At 37.2% G+C, this 23,288-nt stretch overlaps 1 non-coding gene across 1 annotated transcript; it reads right to left on the reverse strand.

Annotated features, from left to right (window-relative positions):
• Positions 1 to 20,840: 20,840 nt before the first annotated feature.
• On the reverse strand, positions 20,841 to 20,947 carry LOC116113950. Its single transcript, XR_004125490.1, has one exon. It is a non-coding gene; the product is annotated as a small nucleolar RNA R71 (small nucleolar RNA).
• Positions 20,948 to 23,288: the final 2,341 nt, after the last annotated feature.

Here is a 23,288-nt window from a genome sequence, read left to right on the forward strand (position 1 = left end):
ACCAAAAATTCACAAATTGTTGAGTGTAACACGATATTCAGCTTCGGAAGAAGATCTGGATATTGCAGCTTGTCTTTTATTCCAGGATAGGGAGCATTGCCTAAAAACACACAGTAAATAGTAACAAAACTCCGGTGCATAAGGCAGGAAGCCAATTAGGTCACTATAGGCTGTGAGCTGGAGAGAATTATTAGCAGGAAAGAATAAACCCAAGCTTGGAGCTATTTGACATATGAACAATTTCATAGCAGCATTAGGTGAGATTGTTTAGGATTAGCATAAACGACTTAAAAGGTTGACAGAATAACTCAAAACAGGTTTAGTCATCCAAAGATTAGAGGTTTCCAATGAGTTTTGAAACATATGGGATCAACAAGGGAGAATCATTAGTAATGGCAAACTAACTTATCATAAGTCTAAGAAGTAAACTTCACATGCTATTCCAAGGGAATGAAAGCAGTTTTAGAACCTAATAAACCAGTGTCAGAGATCAATTCAACAACTACTTCCTTGGCAAAGACAAATCCTTTCTTAGATCTAGCCACTTTGATTTCTAAAAAATATCTCAATAATCCCAAGTCTTTAATTAAAATGAGAATGAAGTAGTGTTTAGTTTGATCAATCAAGGTTGAACCACTACTATCAAACTATATCATCTAAATAAGCTAAGAGTATCATCACTGAAGTCCAGTCCTTTAATGAAAAGGGAATAATCTGGCTTGGATTGATGAAAGCCACCAAAAACAAGAGCTGAAGTGAACTTAAAATTCTAGGCTCTAGAAGCTTGCTTCAAACCATAGGGAGATTTAGTAACTAAATTCTGACCCGGTTGTTTAACAAACTTGGGGTAGTGTCATGTAAATCTTTCATGGAGATCACCTTATAAAAGGAATTATCCACATCAATGGTAAAGTGGCCAATCATGCATGGAAGCTAAAAGATAAAAGGCTCTAATAGTAACCATTTGACCATAGTGGAGAATGTTTCTTCATAGTCTATCCTGCCTAGCCTATTGTTGATGCGTTGAAATTACAACATGCAAGTGTAGCAAGTGCACTAGTTGCAAAAAGTAATAAAGTGATAAGTAACAGTATGTTCCCACGAGGATTGTTTGTTAAGCACTGATTTTTCCTAGTTGTTGTCAAGTTGGAGAAAACGAAAGATATTGGATTTGCGGGAGAAATTTAAGCTAAATGAAAACAAAATTTCATGTACTAAAAGCCAATTAATGACAGTAAACCAATTCGAGAGAAAATACAATAAGGCACCAATGGTTAGGTTGACTTCACAGTAATTTAGAAATAATCTAGAATTATGCATCTTAACTTACATGCATGGATTTAAATCGGATCCTAATGTGTAAAAACATACCTTCTCAGTCTAGTTTTCCTAATTTTCCTATTAAGCTTCCGCACCAACAAATTGAAGATTAGTAGTGTCCAAGTTCCGTTAAGCTAATGGAGTCCTAAATTGATTTCATTGATTCTCAAACCGATCTCTAGCGTTCAATACAACAATGGCGATTACCCTAGAAGGCTCATACATTGATCATGCTGAATCTCATCATGTTCAACAAATAAATTCAGTAAAAATAAGAATAATCACACAATCATGAAATAGAATGTAAAAGCAACAATAATCTATTGATTAAACATAAAATCCTAATACATCAAAACCCTAACCAAAGTGAGTTAGTCATACTAAATTAACACAAATAGAAATAAAATAGTAAACAATGCATTCAACATGTTAGAATAAAGAAAAGAGAACAAAAATCTTCCCTATTTTGATGAATCAAAGGTTTAATCTCAATTCTTCTTCTTTCTCCCAAAATGTCAAACTCCTATTAAAATGGCTAATTTTTTCTTATATAGTAGTCCAACAAAATCTAAAACTTTCCTAAAAATAAAAATTGTGCTGTTTTAATAAAAACTGGAAACTTGCAGACTTTGCCGCGGCGAAGAATATTCTTCCCACCCCGACAACGAGTTCCGAGAGTGTATCGCAGCGGCGAAGAAAGAACTTCACTATGGCGAACTGTTTTGAACAATTCTGAAATTACAAATGCCTCCACTGCTTCCTTGCTTGAATCTTAAATCTTGGTGCTCTAAAAAAGGAATAAGCTTCATAGGCGCAAACCCTTCAAAACCTCCCAAATTCTGAGATTCGCTTGCTTCTGGGTCCAGAAACTAAGTCCGCTCTTTATTGCTCAAAGTGCAGTTTTGGCCGAAACATGAAACATATGAAAATTAATTGTATGCAGGCAAAACGACATAAGAAGTATCCAAAATCCGGCCAAAAAGCTAGATAAAATAGTAATCCTAGGATTATCAACTTGTGTATACCTTTTTCCACTAAAAGAAGCTTATACCTCTCAAGGAACCATTTGCTCTATACTTCAATTTATACACCACCCATTTACAACCTACATGAGTCTTACTAGAAGGCAAGGAACTAATGACCAGATAGCTGATGTTCTAAAGCTTGAATCTCCTTTTCATAACTTCAAATGATCTAAAAGCTTGGTGAAAACTAGTAGGTTCGTAAGAGAAAGATTTTAGTGAGGCGAGCTGGAGCTTTATATTGAGAAGAAAGGTGAGTGAGGTAAGGAAGGAATCAAAATGGATATTTGGCATTGGTAGCTAGTGGTGTAGGTGAATAGTTGGACATAAAAGTCAGAGTCCAATTGGAGGTTTAGGTTTCAAGTAGATTTTCTAAACAGTTCTAAAGGTAATTCATTTGGTAATGAAGATGAGGTAGGCTCAAGGAAGGAAGCAAGAACTGGTTTTGCTATTGGATCAAATGTATTCCTATTTGCATAGAAAAGAGAGGAATGTCATGATGAATTAGGAAATGGCTCTAAATCCCAAATGAATTAGAGGAAAACATATGTGTAAAAGATGTAGAATAGGAAAGGAAAAATATGTTCATAGAAAACAACATCTCTTGGAATTGTCATTTTGTGATTGCAAGTCATGCAAACAAATACCCCTTTGTGTTTTAAAGAGTATCCTATAAAAACACAAGGTGTGATCTAGGGAAAATTTGTCTTTGGAAGAGAGGATAGTAGAATAAGCCAAGCGCCAAAGCCCTAAGATGATCTAATTTTGGTTGTTGCCAAAAAACATTGTCAAAAGGTGAACTATTGTTGGACAGCAGTTAGGAACCTATTAATTAGGTACACTGCAGACTGTACATAGCCCCAGAATGTATTTGGAATGTTGGATTTAATCTTTAGGGCTTTTAACTACTCTAAAATGTGGCTAGCTTCCTCTCAACACAACTATTTTGTTAAGGAGTATAGGCACATGAGCTTTGATGAATAATACTTAACTTTAATAGCTCATGGCAATTTTATTAAAAAAACTCTAAGCCATATCAGTTAATACCTTTTGGAGTAACATGAAACTAATTTTGAACAATAGCAAGAAGTGTTTTAAAGGTTTGAAAACATCAGATTAAATTGCATGAGAAATGTCAAGTAACACTAGATAGTCTATCTACTATGAGAGGAAGAACGAGTGCATTGCTAAGGAGTTGGAGTGTAAGGCCCCAAACATCATGTGCAAAGATCAAAGATATGGTCTGTGGTAGTGTTACTAAGAGGGAAAGGAATCCTAGTTTGTTTGGCTAATGGAAAGTTTACAATGAGATGATTTTGTAATAGGCAAGGCATTGATCATGATTTAAGACTGAGTGGGTACATGTCCTAGCCTTTGATGCACAATGTCAAAATTTTTACATGATAAATAATATGTAGAAGAAGGAAACCAGACTTGTTATTAATGTAAAAACAAAATTCATAAATGAGTACAAAGATCTTTATTACAAATTGTTTTAGGCTACTATATCAAGATCAGAAACATTTGGAACTATTTTTTAAGAAGGTACAAAATAGTAAAGCCCCTGGCTTTTTTTAACCAATCCCTTCAGCTTGTCACTCCAGAGATCTAGATTTAAGCAAAATCAGGATAAAAGTTGATTGAGCAATTGTGGGAGAAGTAAATTTGTTAACTAAAAAACAAGTTTATTTAAAATTGGCAAATGAGAAACATTATGCAATGAATACATCTAACTAGTATGACAGAACTAGGCTGTCTATATTTGGTACCATTTGGCAGTCATACAGATGTATTAGTAAGGAATTCATGAAAATAGGAGATTTAAACGAGGAAAAAACTATTGGTCTATGATCAATTGCCCCTGAATCTAAATACCTTCATCATTGTCATCAGGCATGAAATAAGAAGTAATGTTACCAGAGATTAGCTGTTGGTTGTGTTGTAACATTTTCCTTTCCCATAATGTAGAGTTGAAAAATTGCATGTTGATAAACTGTGCCAAGAGATGCATTTGAAGGTGTAGATTCAAAGACAAATTAGTGAGTTGAGATTGGCTTGATTGGCTGATGCCTGTTCTTCCCATTGGTCTTCCTTTAAAATTAGCAGGATAACATGAACTATAACAAGTTTCCCTCTTAGACCGGCAAATGACAATATTCACATTCAAATACGGTTTCTTCCCCTATACTTGGAACTCATTTTGATTTCTGGGTATTTGTTGCATAAGAGCTATAGTGACTTCGTGTTAGTGTTAATACCAGCAGCACCTTTTGACTCTTATCCTGGTTTACCATAAATATGCTTTTTGAAAGAAGGTATGGTGACATCAACAGAATCTGACTTCACACATCAAAATGCAAAGCTTTTGCTGTTGATTAGATGATTAAGATAAGCCCTAACAGATTACTATCTGGTAGTGGTAAACTAACCAGTGAATGCATTTCATCCCAGAGTGATTTGAACTTATTGAAAATAAATTGCTACTGTAGATGTTCATTGAGTTTAGATTAGCTATCTCTCGGTGAATTTTATAAATTCTAGTTCCATCACCTTATGATATTGTTCTTGTAAATCTGCCATACTTGAGAAGCATTGTTTGAGTGTAGACAATCCATTAAAATCTCTTTTGATCCAGTGTTGAAGATCTAAGCTAGAACCAAAGAGTTACATCCTCTCTGAGCATTCAGAGTAGAATCAAACACAGACCTTTCACACGTTCCATGAACAAACCCTAACTTGTTCTTCACTTGCAGAGAAACAATCATCGCTCAACTCCATATACCATAATTCTCTATACAGTGAGTTGTTCTGTTACTAAATAGATCTAGGTGTTGTCTGATGGATGAATATAGGAGGTGAATTAGAATCGATGGTATTAGCAATTGTTGAAAAAATAGCTTGTAGATTGAAGATTCGAAGACAAAAGAATAGCTCATAACTTGAAGATTCAAAGACAAGAAAATAGGAAATTTTGAAGATTAACGCTTCAATCGATTTGATAGTGAAGCCCCAAACTTCGATTGATCAAGAAACGATTTGAACTAATGCTCTGATACCAGTCAATGTACAAAGAACAAAGAACATAGAGAAGATTGGTACTTGTTTCATTTCATTCATCTATTTGCGTAACTTACAGAAGAAGACCGAAGTCTCCTTTTAACAGAGATAATATCAACTTAACTCTAAACTAACTAACTATGATCAATTATTGTACAGTTAATTAACTAGAGTTAACTGACTTCGAACTTCTCCAATAAATGTGTATATGGTTCTTGAGAAATTAACTTGATCCTAATTCATTAGAGCTTAATTAAATAATCCAAAAGGTCCCAAACTTGCTTAATTAAATGAAAACCACCCAAAGAATCATTTATTTAGTAAATAGATCCATGTGATTTTAGATAATATACATTGGTTTCAATAAATAAATTTAGATATTCTAAAGATCTATCTGTACTTAACCTAAAAAACTAGATCCCACTTAAGGGAAGTTTTTTTCATTTTAAGGTAAATGTCGCAGTTAATAGACATAACCCTAGCAAAAACAAAAACGAAGAACCAAGAATAGTGATTGTTAGGGAATCAAGAGTGAATTACCTTCCTCACAAAAGAGGGTCTTGAAAAAAAATTTGGAAGGCTTACAAGGTTGAAAGCCTTCATAAGGTAATCATTTTAGCCTAATTATTCACTAGATTTTGGTTTGATCTAAGTCTTTTGCCATAATTATGGAAATTGATTTTAGAGCTCAACATACATCACCCAAACATACATGTACATACCCATACAATTCACATATTGTAACACACACAAATTGACGTGTAAAATTCGTTGTGGCGTGCCGGACTAACCCTTTTATAAGGCCTATGTTATAATTTGTGCTAGGCCGACGCACGAAACAATCTGAAGTCAGCACCTATCATGCCCAATAGGCACAACATGAATGGGTTGTGTCAGGCAAGCAATCATGAATAGGCTAGCCCAAAATTGCACAATGGACTTATTTTGAGCTTGGCATGAATGAATTTACTTTTGGTGGACACACAGGGCTACTTGGGCCTAACAATGAATTTTTTTTTTTTTTTTAAGTTCTTTAGGTAAAAATAATCACAATAAAATTTAATAATTTTCTTTTTATATATCTATTTGCCCAATAAATAGATATACTCATAAGTTATTTTAAAGGTGGAGATATATGCATAAGATTAATATTTTATTAAATTTGAAATACTTTACGAGAATTGGTGAGAGTCGCATCTCAATAATTTGAGTACGTCCCACTAGGTTGGCACCCTACTCAATTATCTCAGCCATTGGGATGAGAAATATAAAATAATACAACAAGAAAATCAAATAGTAGAAGAAAGGAACGCAAACATATACATTGACACGAAGAAATATAAATACAAAATCATTTATTAGCATACTTGCCTCTCTCTCTTTATATTTATTTATATTCCCAATTTGAAATTTGTTGTTGCTTCCGTTTCTCACGAAGGCCGTTCGGAAGGATGAGTCTCCAGCTCCCTTATTTTAGAAGACCTGAAGTGTCCACTCGGATATTCATCAAGTTCGTAGAACATGGATGCCCCATGTAAATTGAACAAGTGGGACACGTAGCCGCTGAAGCTTGATGGAAGCTTTGGCTATAAAACAACAGTTTGGTCCCAGACTCAATCACTCAATCCTTAGTCTTACACCATTGAATAGAGTGAGTAGAGTTGGAATACCAAACATCAGTGAGAGATAATAGCAAAAAGCGTGAGGAACATCAATGGGGGAGGTACTGTTTCTTTGGCATAGGCTTTGATTCGTTTCAAAGTTTATTCCGCATTTATAGAATCGTATTTGTGCTAAAATTTGGTATCAGGAGCCACGTTTATACTCTGCCTTGATGTTGGAATTATGTTAGTTTATCTCTGTTTTTGACCGAAAGTTAAAAATTAAAGTTTTGATTTCTGACCTTTTTATTCGAAAAGAGAATTAGAAATATGTGGAAATAGTTTTTTAAGCTTTATGTGATTAAAATATGTTTTTGACAAATACAAAGCGTGCAAAAAAAAAAAAAGGGGGGCTGATCTATAACCAGTCTGTGTTAGAGTAGATGCCTAGAGCCAATCAATTATTGTGAAATGACTTTGTAATAATGTTCATTAATCAATAAAAGGCATTTATCTATATCGCGTATCATTATTATCAATATGTATTGATAATGTCCTTAGAATGGTAGAAACCGTGACGAGGGTATCAAGTGTTCAAATCTTGATAGTGAGAAACCTATGAGCACATAGGTGGCCATTCTAGAAACGTCCGTAGCCCCAGTATTTTTCTAAAGTAAGGGCACAGATAATACGGTAAGGCTATCATAGTGTTGAACGACCCTGTCGAAAGGCAAGTGACTGATCTCACTTGTCAAGTGTTTGGTGACACTGTGCAACACAGGGTGTTGTGTAGGCGTTACCGCAACAGTTCACTGGAATACACCAAAGGATCATATGGATGGTAACCCCATGTCTATGAACAAATCCTCTAACGAATGGGTGCATGTGACCTTAGACTTGAGATCACCGGAGCGCTTGTGCACGATTGGTGAGTTTGACACTCGCTAACACAATTCTATTCAGAGCGTCAATACGTGGTGATTGGCTGCATCAAGGAGTGTATCAAGACTATGGTGGATGACAGAGGATCATCACTCCGGTATGGGAGAAATTATCTACGGCAATTAGTATATGGCAATGACACTTAAACTGTGGCCACGTGGGATTGAGTTGTTGCTCTATCCGATTATAATACAGGTCATTGGTCAAGAAACTGAATAATAATATCGAGAGTAACCGAAGGTTGACACTATTTCTATGCCTTCGTCTTCGTCGAGATAACGTATGATGAAAGGATTGAATGTACGGTAACCATATCGTGACAGGTAGCTACTTTGTGAATTCGAATCTACGGGTGGCCATGATGCCTTGCTAGGGGCCAATCTTGGTCTGTGTAAGTGAGACGATTAATTGGTGTTAATGCGAGACTATACACTATAGTATGATGAGGAGCCTAGGGTCACAACATAGAAGATAATTTAAGACCAAGAAGAAGAAGGCGTTTCGTTTTTAGGAAGGGTATTTTTGGTAATTTCACAGTGCAATTAAATTGCTGAGGGTCGTAGCCTTTATTTAATTGAAAAAAATTAATTAAGTGAAATTACGTTTAATATGGTGTTCGCATATATTTAATTAACATAATTGTTAAATGTTAATATTATAAAATAAATATATATTATGATTAATGAGATAATGATGAAATAAAAATAAATATCTAATTGGGAGGTGTTGGTAACATGGGGTGTTTGGTTGGACCAAGCCATTCCATATGGGAATAGGGCATTAAATTTTTATATAAAAGAAAAATGTATTTGTTGTGTAGATTTCATTAGTTTATTTTTCTTTGAAAAAAGACAACACAGCAGCCCCTTAACACTCTCCCACGCAGATTCATTTTGCCTAAAATCAATTTCATTGATTTTCTTCTTGATCTTAAGAGCTAAGGAGGATCTAGCAAATCCCTCCTTAGTTCTTGTGATTGTCTTCGTGTGGATCGTCGTTCTGATACAACTTGGCGGTACCAAAAACATGGTGGAGCCTCCAAACCTGCGTATGATTTCTTACTCATGATTAATTTTTGCAAATTTAATTATATAAAATGTAAAATCAGATCCTTGATCTAGTCATGTAAACGATGTGTTTTAATATTTTTTTTTTGCCTACGTATACTGGGATCGTTTACTAACAATGGTATCAGAGCCTAGGGTGCAATTTTACAATTTTATTTGGATGGTTGATAACAGTATTTGGATGATATATGTGCCTTATAAAATCTGCTTAAATCATGTTTTAAGAAATTGATTATCATTAATTTAATTGTTGATGAAGAGTTTGGTTTATGCATGATGGATTTTTGGTTGAAAGTGTAGTTGTTTGATTGATTGAATTATTGAGTGTATATAATAAGTATGAACAGATCCAAAGCTACAGATCTGTGTACGCTCGCCGCGAGAATATAATTCATCGCGAGATCACGTGCGCTGGTGCGAAACAGCGATCGTCGCGGCGATATAAAGCATCGCGCGTGGATGTCCTCTGGACGAGCCTTATAAAAACAGCGTCGCCGCGGCGATAAACCCTCGCCGCAGCGATAGTCCTTAGGACGAATGTCGTCAAATCGCTGCGCAAACGTACGTTGAGCATAATGTAGTAATCAACGCACGTGCAGCGATCTAACTCATCACAGCAGCAGTGCACTTCGAGTGTGTAGGGGCTAAAAATAAAGTTCAAATTTGGACCAATGCAGAGATATACATGTTAGGGTGTAAATGTAATTAACCCACAAATTTCAAAATTGATTGTTTTTAAATGTATGCTTTGTACTTGTTTTTATATTGATGGTGCCCGTACATGAGCCTTAGACTAAGGGTGAATGTTTTAAAATATTTTGGGTATGATGGTTGTATAATTTTTAAACAAGGGCCTGCGTTGTTGCCTTTTCCTCTTTTCGGTGTACATTCTTTCTCATCTATCCCTCGAATGTAAATCGAGGTCTTCTAAATTTATTGATGTAAAGAATTTGTATAATTTTTTATTGTAATTTAGAATGATATTTTTTGTAATGTACTTGAAGAGGAGCGAAAGGCAGGCAGACATACTTGAAGACTCAAGATGTTTATTACAGGTACCCTAGGTGACCACACCGATTCTCTAGGCTCGAGGAACGGTTTTTAGTTGGGCATGTACGGCAGTTTATATTTGTTTAGACATGCATGCTAAGGTTGAATGTTTGAAAACTGCCAAACAATGTCATTCTAACAAAGATAATAATCTGATGAGGAAATTAATAACAAACCCTCAATTAAGTATATTAAGTCACTCTATGCCTTCCATCACCATGGTTTTAATCAAACACTGTTCGTCGAAACCTGTTCGCCACAAGCGAAGGGTACACTTCTACCAGTGGGAGGTTAAAAACATTGGAGTTTTCCTTAATGGTGAGGGTGACTTAAAATGGACGGTTTGCTTGTTCGAAAAAGCGAAGGCTTGATTAAACAGGTCATAGGCATTCATTGTTGTTTTTAATTTCAATTTGCTCCCACCAATCCAAGATTTCGATTGCTTCAACTTGATAACGTTAGGAAACTTAGTGCTTTGCTAATAGTCCTCGTGGGAACGATATCCTACCCATCACTTTATTACTTGAGCGACTAGTGCACTTGCTAGTTTTGCATGTTGTAAGAAACACGCATCACCTAGTGCAACACATGGGTGCTTGCTGTAGGCAAGTTCACTGGACTGACCCACCAGAGGATTCCATATGGATGGTAACCCTAGTGTCTATGGAACAAATCCTCTAACGAATGTTGGTGCATGTGATCCTTAGACTTGAGATCACCAAAGCGCCTTGTGCACCGATTGGTGTAGTTTGACACTAGCCTAACACAATTCTATTCAGAGCTGTCAATACGGTAATGATTGGCTACATCAGGGAGTGTATCAAGACTATGGTGGATAGACAGAGGATTCATCACTCCTGGGTATGGGAGAAGTTATCTCACAGCGTAATTCAGTAAATGACAATGACACTAAAAATATGGCCACAGTGGGATTGAGTTGTTGCTCTATCCAATTTATAATACAGGTTATTAGTCCAGTAACTGAATACACAATATCGTGAGTAACCGAAGGTTGACACTATTTCTATTCCTCGGTCTCGTCGAGATAACGGATGATGAAAGGATCGAATTGTACAGTAACCATATCGTTGACAGGTAGCTACTTTGCTGAATTCAAATCTATCGAGTGGCCATGATGCCTTGCTGGGGGCCAATCTTGGTCTATGTATAGTGAGACAATTAATTGGTGTTAATCGCGATACTATACACTACCGGTATGATGAGAAGCCTATGGATCACACGCATAGAAGATAATTTAAGACTCAGAAAGTAAGAAAGGCATTTTCGTCTTTTGAGGCAAAATGGTATTTTGGTAATTTCATAATGCAATTAAATTTGCTGAGGTCGTAGCCTTTATTTAATTTGTTAGAAAAATTAAATAAGTGAGATTACGTTTAAATATGTGTTCGCATATATTTAAATAAGTTATCATTATTGTTCAATGTTAATATATTATATATATTAATTGATTTTAATTGAGATAATGATAAACTAATATTAAAATATCTAATTGGGAGTGTTTGGAAATAAGGGGTGTTTGGGTTGGAGCCCAAGCCTATTCCATAAAGGAATAGGGCAATTAAACTTGCACTATAAAAGAAAATTTTCTTTGTGAATAAGTCAGATTTTTAATTCATTCATTGAAAAAACAAAAACCTCCAGCCCCAAAATACTCTCCCACGCTAGACTTGGTTTTTGATTCAAAATCAAATACATTTCATTTCTTCTTTGTTCTTAAGACTAAAGAGGATCTAGCAAATCTCTCTTTAGTTCCTTGCGATTATCTTCGTGTGGACTACGTCGGTTCGATCCTAACTTGGGTCGGTAGGAAAATACGTTTAGAGACAAAGTTGGAGGAGCCTCCAAACGTGCGTATGATTTCTTAAACTTGAAACTAATTTTCTGCAGATTCTTGTTTTGATATAAACTGTAAATTTTCGCCTTGATCTTGGTTCTATGGAACGATCCGTGTTGTTATTGATTTTTTTTTCCGCTGCCTCAATGGATCGTTTCCTAACACATGGATGTCTATTCGAGATATAATTAGATCTCGATGTTCACACCTGATGAGGAGCATACCTCATTTGTCACAAATCGAGGACTGTACTGTTATAAAGTCATGCCCTTTAGTTTGAAAAACGCTAGGGCGACCTACCAGCGTTTGGTTAACCATATGTTTTCTGAGCAGATCGGGAAATCAATGGAGGTCTATGTCGATGACATGTTGGTCAAGTCGCATGTCGCTTTAGATCACACAGCTAACCTCACAGAAATATTTGATATACTTCGGAAATATAGAATGAAACTTAATCCTCTTAAGTATTCATTCGGAGTATCCTCAAGAAAATTCTTGGGGTATATGCTTAACCATTAGGGAATTGAAGTCAACTCTGAGAAGATCCAAGCCTTTCTAGGTATGAAAAGTCCCACCATTCGAAAACAAGTCCAAAGCTTGAAGGGAGAATAACGGCTCTCAGTCGCTTCATATCAAGGGCAACAAATTATTGTTTACCATTCTTCAATATACTCAGAGCCAACAAGAGATTCGAATGGACTCCAAAGTGTGAGTGAGCCTTCCAAAGCATTAAAGAGTATCTTGGAAAACCACCTATTCTGTCCAAGCCTCTTCCTAAGGAAATTTTATTTCTCTACCTATCTGTCTCTCAGTATACAGTCAGCATAACTCTCATTTGAGAAGAGAACAAAATTTAGTGGCTTGTGTATTACACAAGCAAACGACTACTGGACGTCAAGTCAAGGTATCCAAAGATGGAATGATTAGTTTATGCCTTGCTGATCGCTTCTAGGAAGCTGCAACCTTACTTCCATGCCCACACCATCCATGTATTGACAAATTACCCATTCAGGCGGGTCCTTCAAAAGCCAAAGGCTTTAGGTAAATTGCTCTAGTGGGCTGTGAAACTAAGTCAGTTCGATCTACATTATAGACCAAAAGCAACAATCAAAGGGTAAGCTGTTGCTGATTTTATTTTGGAGTTCTCTTATTAGCTAGATCAACAAGCCAAACAACCAGATAATGAAGTTATCCAAGAAACTGTTTGAAACTTATCAACTTGGAGTCTCTATGTTGATAGGTCTTCCAACAGAAGAAGAGTCAGAGCTGGTCTTCTACTTATTAGTCCTGAAGGAACTCACATTTATAGAGCCCTTAGGTTTGGATTCAAAGCTACTAATAATGAGGCCGAGTATGGATTGCTATTTGCTGGTCTGCGACTAGCAAGAGAGATGGGTTCATATATGATCGACGTCAATAGCAACCCCCAGTTGGTAGTTAATCAGATTCTAGGAGAGTATCAAGCCAAAAAAGAGAATATGATCAGTTACTTGGAGAGAGCCAATGCCGTGTTAGTAAACGACCCAGTTACGCAACGGAAAACAAAAAAAGTGTATGGATCGTTCCTTAGAACCAAGATCTGGGTACAAAAATTACAGTTTATATAAAATAATCAAATCTGCAGAAAAATCAGTTCAAGGTTTAAGAAACCATACCCACGTTTGGAGGCTCCACCAATATTGTCTCTGAACGTGTTTGCTACCGATCCACGTGTAGGATCGAACCGTAGAGGTTCACACGAAGACAATCAACAAGAACCAATGAGGGATTTGCTAGGTCCTCCTTGGCCTTAAGAGATCAAAAAGAACAAAAGGGAAAAGTTTGATTTTTCAATCAAACAGTGAAAGTGGCGTGGGAGAGTGTGTTGGGGCAGGAGGTTTTTTCTTTCAATGAAAAATGGAATAATAAAAAACACTTACAATTTTTCAACTAAAACTTTTCTTTTATAGTGTTATTTTAGTTGCCCTATTCCCATATGGAATGGGCTTGGGCTCCAACCCAAACACCCCCAAATTTGCCAAACACTCCCAATTAGATATTTTAATTTAATTCATCATTATCTCAATTAAAAATCAATTAATATGTATTAAATATATATTAACATTTAATAATAATGATGATTTAATTAAACGTAATTTCACTTATTTAATTTTTCTAACAAATTAAAAAAAGGCTACGACCTCAGCAAATTTAATTGCACTGTGAAATTACCAAAATACCCTTTCTCCTAAAAAGACGAAAACGCCCTTCTTTCTTCTTGGCTCTTAAATTATCTTCTATGTGTGTGACCCATAGGCTCCTCATCATATCGGCAGTGTATAGTATCGTGATTAACACCAATTAATCGTCTCACTAATACACAGACCAAGATTGGCCCCTAGCAAGGCATCATGGCCACCTGATAGATTCGGATTCAGCAAAGTAGCTACCTATCAACGATATGGTTACCGTACAATTTGATCATTTCATCATCCGTTATCTCTACGAGACGAAGGCATAGAAATAGTGTCAACCTTCGATTACTCTCGATATTATGTATTCAGTTTCTGGACCAATGACCCGTATTATAAACTGGATAAAGAAACAACTCAATCCCACTATGGCCACAGTTTTAGTGTCATTGCCATATACTGAATTGTGCCGTGAGATAAGTTCTCTCGTACTCGGGAGTGATGAATCCTCTATCAATCCACCATAGTCTTGATACACTCCTTGATGCAGCCAATCACCACCGTATTGATAGCTCTGAAAAGAACTGCGTTAGGCTAGTGTCAAACTGCACCAATCGATGCACAAGGTGCTCCGGTGATCTCAAGTCTAAGGATCACATGCACCACCATTCGTTAGAGGATTTGTTCCATAGACACTGGGGTTATCATCCATATGGAATCCTCTAGTGGGTCAGTCTAGTGAACTTGCTGCGGTGTATTCTCCTATAGCAAGCACCCATGTGTTGCACCAGGTTGTTACCAAACAACCTTGACGAGTGAGATCTGTCACTGCCTTTCAACAGGGTCGTTCAACACTATGATAGCCTTACCGTATTATCTGTGCCCTTACTTTAGAATAATATTGGGGCTACGGACGTTTTTAGAATGGCCACCATATGTGCTCATAGGGTTCTCACTATCAAGATTTGTAATACTTGATACCCTCGTCACGGTTCTACCATTCTAAGGACATATATCAATACATATTGCAATAATAATGATTTACGCGGTATAAAATAAAATGCCTTTTATTGTTGATTAATGAACATTATTACAAAGAGTCAATTCTACAATAATTGATTGGCTCTAGGGCATCTACTCTAACATGCTGCACTTGAACCCTTCAAGCATTTTACGATTAGGAAAGTCCTGAGAGATAGTGATTCAATTACGGATGCTTTGGCAAAGTTAGCCTTATCACTAGACTCTGATGTGCTGGACCGTATTTCAGTCAAATACATCGAAGTTCCCAGCATAAACTCGCCCGATTAGGCCATAGCTACGACTAAATCCATGTCTTGGATGACTCCAATCATTTAGTATCTCAAAGATTGGGTTTTTCCTAACAACAAGATAGAGGCAAGAATCTTGCAGACTAAAGCTGCTCGTTACACTCTCATCGGAGATCAGTTGTATAAGTGAGGGCTTAGCACTCCCCTCCTCTGATATGTAACGGATGAAGAAGTAGACTGTATCATGAGAGAGATACATAAAGGAATCTGTGGTAATCACACTGTTGCATGATCTCTCACTAATAAAAATTTTCGCCAGGGATATTATTGGCCTCTACTTCATGAAAATGCCTTCAACTTTGTGAAGAAGTGTTACAAGTGCCAAAGATTCATGAACATCCCGTGAGCTCCTTTCCACTAGTTAACAACGATGACCAATCCTTGGCCATTCGCTATGTGGGGAATTAATCTCATCGGTCCTATGCCAACCGATAAGGGTGGCGTCAAATATGTCATGGTCGTAGTGGATTATTTCACTAAGTGGGTCGAAGCAGAACCTTTAGCCACGATCACCACCAAGAAGCTCAAAGACTTTGTCTTTAAGAACATAGTGTGCCGCTATGAGATTCCTCATACACTCACCTCTGATAAAGGGAAACAGTTTGATAATGAGAATTTCAAGTAGTTTTTTGAAGAGCTAGGGATTCATAAGAAATTTGCCTCAATAGCAAGATCGCAAGCTAATGGTCAAGTTGAAGTTGTCAACAAGAGTATTAACCACACATTGAAGGCCATGCTTGGCGCAACCAAGGGCAATTGGGCCGATGATCTCCCAAAAGTTCTATGGGCATATAGAACAACTCTGAGAACCTGTACTTCAGAAACACCCTTCTCATTAGTGTATGGCTTGAGGAAATGGTTCTAATGGAAATAGGAACCGGTTCACTTCAGAGAGAATTTTACATTATATCAAAGAATGAAGCACTTTTGTGTGCAAGTCTGGACTTAGTTGAAGAACATCGCAAGAAAGCTTGTTTAAGGATAACTTCCTACCAGTAGCGGGCAAAACAATTCTTCGACTTCAAAGTCAGGAGAAGAGACTTCCAAGTTGGTGACCTGGTTCTAAAAGAAGTCCTTCTCGATACAAGAGAACCAAGTGCGAGGGTATTGGGACTTAACTGGGAAGGCCCATATTGTGTCGCTTAGGTGATACGACTTGAAATGTATCATCTCAAAAGACTTAATGGTTCTAAAGTACCGCGAGCTTGGAATGCTGAGCATCTACGTCCTTATTATCAGTAATTTCAAACTCTTGTATAGCTTAAACGATCAGTTTTACTTGTAAATTTTCCTTGTTATAAATGTTGTGAATAAGATTATCTCATTTCTTCTCAAGAATTACTTGTGTTGTAATCTCAAGTTTTAATAATCTTATTACTTACAATGTTTTATAAGTTTTGCGATCAGAAAAGTTGTATTTGTTTTGTGAAGTACTTAAGTTATAAAGGTGTTATCACAATTAGTCAAAAGTCTATTTATATATATTGCAAAATATGTACAATGGATGACCAAGAGCTACAATGAAAGCGAAAAGAAATGCAAAAGACTCTTTGCAAGCAGATAGAAAAGAGGTCGGTCATTGGTTTGCACCTTAGAATCCCTTACTTTGGTTACTACGACCTCTAGGTCGTGTGTTTGGTCTTCGAGGACTTCTGTCTCTTGTTGATCTTCCTCGTGAGCGGATCCTTGATCTTCTTGCTCTTCAATAGACACTAGTGAAGCAAGAGTAACTTGGTACTCCTCGGGGAGATTAGAGATCTCTAAGTTGGGATTATTTGGTTGCAAGTTGTGAATAGCTTGCACCGCCCAATGAGCAGCCTTCATTTCTACCTCGAGGTCTAGTTGCTTCATCTGTTCTGTTAGCGAAGTGATCCGCCCATGAGCTATCTCAAGATCTTTCTCTCTCGCTCTTCTGTCTTTTTTTGAGTTTTTCCATAACTCAACTTAAGTCTTCTCTATCACTTTCTTGCGCTTTATGCTCTCTTGCAGCTCTTTTTCTCTTTGGCCCAACTCTTTAGTGAGCTTCGCTATTGTTAGTTGGAGCTCTTTGGTATTGTCATCCTTCTTTAGAACTCGTTCTTCTGAAACTCTACTATTCCCAGAGAGTTCTTTTCTGACAGGTATATGTTCTCTTGAACCTGAGTAGAGTTTGTAGCTTCATTCAAATTGCAAAGGCTTTCTTCAACTTGGCAACCTGCTCCTTCATTTCATGAAGCTTGCAAAAGGAGTTGATCTTCATTTTGTTGTGAGCCACGTTCAGAGTGAGCAAAAACTACAAAGAAAGGAATAAAGAGTTAGTTTTTTGAAAACTAAGGAACCAACCTATATGAAAGAGTTCTCAAAGAGAAAGAATTGTCTTACTTGAATTTGCATTTAAAGAGCAGTGGCAACTAGATTAGTAGGTCGGGAGGCCATGTACCTATCAAAGGTTGTGGCCAATTGGCATTTTAGAAGGGTAAAGACCATCGGCCTTAGATGGTCTAGCAATTGCCCTAAGAGGTCCAATACAGACGGGTTGTGCATCGATGTGGTAGGGACCTCTTCGGCTTGTTCCTCACCAGCCCCCTCCTAAGTCTCCTAAGTGGTTGTGGTCGCACCTTTATTTCCTTGCGAAGTCCTAAGGGCGGTCAAGGTCCTGAGAGTGCCCTTTAAGGTGGCTCTCGAGGTGAAGAGTTGATAGGGTTGTAACTTATCTGGCAGTATCCTGAAGCCTCCTGACTCAAATTTAGATTCTTCAATGGGTATTGTTTTTCTCTTCTTCGTCCTTGAGGCCATGGTTTTCTTCCTCATTGGATGAGTAGCAGCAGGTTGGGAGCTTCTTCATGTTGTTTTGCAGGTGCTTACCTGTGTCCCTATCACAGGGACATCGCTGGAGGTCGCTCCAGCTGTTTCTGTTAGACTTAGTCTAGGGAATGTCAATCCCACAGACTTCTTCAACGTCTTTGTCTTCTTCGGTTGCATGGCTGCTACATGGCTTTCGAACACATCAACAAAAAAAGTCTACTTTTGTTAAAAAGACTTGAATTTTTCTGTTTAAGAAATACTTACGAGCCGAACCATCCAAGTATGCATCAGTAGGAAAAAATCCGTACTTCCAAAGATTTGCAGTTGTCACGAGCGGCTTTGTGTCACGACTCTGGTCAGGCAGTCAACCAAATGCTTCGATGCAGTTGCGATCAGCTAGTGTTGACAACTTAGTCGTTTTGTTTTCTACAAAGAAACAAAGAGTTTGTTAGCTTAATATCTAAAGAAAAAAGTTAAGGTTAAAGGAAGAACAATCTAAAAATTGAAAGGAAAACCTACTCGGTTCCTTAAATTTACAAAAAACTGTCATACTAGAAGAAAAAAATATTTGGTTTCGTAAGCCCTTGATAATCCGAGAATTATACTGTTTTTATTAGGCTTTTTGGCTGGATTGTAGATACTTCTTAGTTCATTTTTGCCTGAATTGCTACTTAATTCTTTACATTTTGTGTTTTAGGCCAAAATGGACATTTTGAACAAATAGTGAGTGAATTGGAGTTTCTGGACCCAGAAGTAAGCGGATCTCAGCAGTTGAGAGAGTTCTGAAGCAGAGTGAAGCACTATGAAGCTTTTTGCTATGGGAGAGCATCGAAGATCGAAGATTCAAGCAAAGAAGAAAGCAGAGGGCAATTCTGTAATTTCATAATTCTTCATGAAGGTTCGTCGCGGCGAAGAGTATGAAAACTGTTAAGAACGAGATTCCATCTTACCTCGTCACCGCGGCGAAACTCTTTCTTCGTCGCGGCGAAGTTTGCGAATTTTAGTTTCTCCAAAACACACAGTTTTATTTTAAGAAAGTTTTAGGTCTTTGGGCGAGGTATAAAAGAAAAACTTTACCATTTTCGTAGGGGGTCATCCAGTTTTCGTCTGTTTTCATTGAGTTTTGAATAGATTTGATATTTAGAGAGAAGATTTGAGCTTGAATTTGGTGGATTCTTCAACTAGGGGAGATCTCTACTCTCTTCTCTGCAATTCAATATGTTGAACATTATGTTTATTGTTTTTCTTGCTGTGTATTTTGATTTAGTTATGAACTAACCCATTTTGGGTTAGGGTTTTGATTAAGTTCGGATTTCTATGGGTTAATGAATTGATTATTGTTGTTTCCATATTCTATTGCATAGATTGTGTGGTTATTCTATTTTTAATGGAATTTATTTGATGAATATGATGAGATTGAGAAATGAATCATGTTGAGGTTCTTGAGTAATCACCATTGTAGTATTGAATGCTAAAGATAGATTTAAGAATAAATGAAATCAATTTAGGATTCCATTAGCATTAATGAACTTGGATCTATTATTCTTCAATTTGTTGGGTGTGGAAGTTTAATAGGGAAAAGTAGGAATTCATAGCCTAAGAAGGTATGTTTAACAACTTAGAGAATTTGATTTACAATCTGTGCATGTGAATATGGAATTAACATAGTCTATAGAATTCATCCATAGAGTTTGAATGAAGTCAAAACCCTAACCGTTTGTTAAATTGATATTATTCTTGCGTTTAAATTCTTGCTTTCACTAATTAGTTTTTAATACTTAGTAAGTTTTGTTTTAGTTTTAGATTTCATCTCCCCTATTAATCCAAACATTTTCGGTTCCTCCAATTTGAAAACAATTAGGAATTTTAGTGCTTAACAACCAATCCTCGTGGGAACGATACTCACTCATCACTTTATTACTTTGTGCGACTAGTGCACTTGCTATTTATGCATGTTGTAGTTACAACGCATCAAGTTTTTGGGCCATTGTCGGGGATTGAGTTTTGTGTTAACATTAAATTTTTCTTGTGTTAGCTAGATTAGAGCTTTATTTTCGCTTAATTGTTGTTTGTTTAATTTTTGTTATTGTTTTCTGTTGGTTTGTGATCTTACTCTGACTATTTTTCTGTGTAGTTTATGCAAAGAGCAAGACGTCAGCTAGTTGTTCCTGTTGATCCAGAGATTGAAAGAACCACTAGAAGGCTTAACAGAGAAAGAAGAGAAAGAGAGGCTACAGTGGAACCAGAGGTTATAGCTGTAGAGATGGAAGAAAATAGAATGCTAAGGGAGTTTTCAATTTCCTCAGTTGATGGCAGTGGGTCGAGTTTTACTAGACCAGCAGTACAAGCCAACAACTTTGAGATAAAGCCGGCAATCATCCAGATGATCCAACAGTCGATACAGTTCAGGAGAGATTTGAAGGAACATCCAAATCTACACATTGCCAATTTTTTGGAGATTTGTGATACTTTCAAGTCAAACGAAGTGTCAGATGACGCCATCAGATTGAGACTATTCTCGTTTTCATTGAAGGATAAAGCTAAGGGATGGTTAATGGCATTACCATCAGGAACGATTACAACATGGAACGATTTAGCAAGAAGTTCCTAACCAAATTCTTTCTTCCAACAAAATCGGCAAAGCTAAGAAATGATATCACATCATTTCTATAGGAAGAGTCAGAATCATTGTATGAGGCTTGGGAGAGATACAAAGAATTACTAAGGAGGTGTCCACATCATGGGTTGCCAGTTTGGATGCAAGTCCAAACTTTTTATAACAGATTGATGGTGAATGTGCAAACTATGGTGGATGCAGCATCGGGAGGAGCACTGCAAAATAAGACTCTGGAAGAAGCTCACGAATTGCTTGAAGTTCTGGCAAGCAACAATTATCAAAGACCTAATGAGAGGGTGCAACCGAAGAAATCTATGGGTCATCATGAAATTGATGCATATATAGCCATTTCAGCCCAACTGACAGCACTTCAGAAACAGTTGGGAAGTATGCAAGTAAATTCCATTCAATCACCTCAACTAACTTGTGAATTTTGTGCAAGTAATCACGTGAGCAGCAAATGTCAAGTGGGGAACATGTTTGCTTCATCATCATCATCATCGGAGCAGGTTAACTACTTGGTAGGAAATCAAAGGCAACCGAACAATCCGTACTCCAACACATATAATCCTGGTCGGAGGAATCATTCAAACTTGTCTTGGGGCAATCAAAATCAGCAAAATAATCAATGGAACCAAATAGCATTGCCAAACAACCAAACAGGGGTGAACAATCAATCAGGAGAGCAAAGAGTGACAAAATTGGAGGACATGTTTGGAAAGTTTATGCAAGAGACCACAGGTTTTATGACTGAGACGAGAACAAATTTCAGAAATCAAGGGGAGTCCATTTGGAACTTGGAGGTACAAGTGGGTCAATTGGCTGATAAGTTAAATGAGAGACCACAGGGCTCACTACGGAGCAACACAGTGACTAACCCACGTGAGCAAGCAAATGCGATAACTCTAAGAAGTGGGACAGTGTTGGAAGAGGTGGAAAAATCAAGGGAAGAAGAAAGTCCATCAAAGGGAAAGAAAAAGGAAGACTCTGATGAGGAAGTTGATGAAGAGATAGTTGCTGAAGAGAAACCATCGAGTTTTAGGGAAGAAGAACAAAAACGGAAAGTGAGGCAAAGACAAAGGAAAGAGAAACTGCCTTTTCCCGAGATACCACCAGAATTAGCACGTCACACTCCTCATGTGCCTTTTCCTCAGAGACTCAAGAAAAAGAATTAGGATAAGCAGTTTTCCAAATTCATTGAAATATTTAGAAAATTGCATATTAACATTCCTTTTGCAGATGCATTACAACAGATGCCGAGCTATGCAAAATTTCTCAAGGAGATTTTATCAAACAAAAGGAAGTTAGAGGATGAGGAAACAGGGAGTTTTACTATTCCTTGCATTATAGGAGACATTACCTTTGATCGAGTTTTATGTGATTTAGGTGCTAGCATCAATTTAATGCCTTTTTCTGTTTTCAGGAGATTGGAAATTGGTGAAGTGAAGCCAACGACCATGTCGTTGCAACTTGCAGATAGATCCATCAAACATCCAAGGGGTATAGTTGAAGATGTGTTGGTGAAGGTGGACAAGATTATCTTTCTGGCGGATTTTGTTGTATTGGATATGGAAGAGGATAAGGAAATGCCTCTTATTTTGGGCCGACCATTTTTGGCCATAGGAAGAGCACTCATTGATGTGCAAGAAGGAAAGTTACTATTGAGGGTTTATGATGAAACAGTAACGTTCAATATGTTTGAGGCTATGAAATTCCCATCCGAGTTGGATTCGTGCTTTAGTGTTGATATGGTGGATAAACTAGTAGCGAAGGTAATTGAAGAGAACACTCCACAACTACCTCTAAAAGCGTGTATTGCCCAATCAAGAACAATAGAGGTATATGAGTCAGCAAGGAACGAATGTGCTAGATTATTGGAAGCACTTCAGCCAATTGATGAGAGCCAAGATCTAGAATTTAAGGAATTTGATTTTGAAAAAGAGAAGGAAAAGGAAAGAAAGGAAGAACCTCCAAAGCTTGAGCTGAAACCTTTACCTTCCCACCTCAAATATGTGTATCTTGGGGAATCAGAAACCTTCCCAGTAATCATCAGTTCAAGGTTGAGCAAATTGGAAGAAGAGCGTTTTATTTTGGTGTTGAGGGAACACAGATCGGCAATTGGATGGACTATTTTGGATATTAGAGGCATCTCTCCATCTTTTTGCATGCATAAGATACTCATGGAGGATGATATCAAGCCTAGAGTTCAACCACAACGAAGATTGAATCCTTCGATGAAGGAAGTGGTGAGATAGGAGGTGGTGAAACTTCTAGATGCAGGAATAATTTATCCCATTTCTGATAGTCCGTGGGTGAGTCCGGTGCAAGTGGTTCCGAAGAAGGGAGGTATCAAAGTGATAAAGAATCAGAGAAATGAATTGATACCAACTAGGACAATCATGGGTTGGAGAGTGTGTATTGACTACCGGAAATTAAACGAAGCGACAAAGAATGATCATTTTCCACTTCCT

The sequence above is a fragment of the Pistacia vera genome, unplaced genomic scaffold (assembly GCF_008641045.1).
Source record: "Pistacia vera cultivar Batoury unplaced genomic scaffold, PisVer_v2 Contig692, whole genome shotgun sequence".
In the NCBI taxonomy this organism is placed as follows: Eukaryota; Viridiplantae; Streptophyta; class Magnoliopsida; order Sapindales; family Anacardiaceae; genus Pistacia; species Pistacia vera.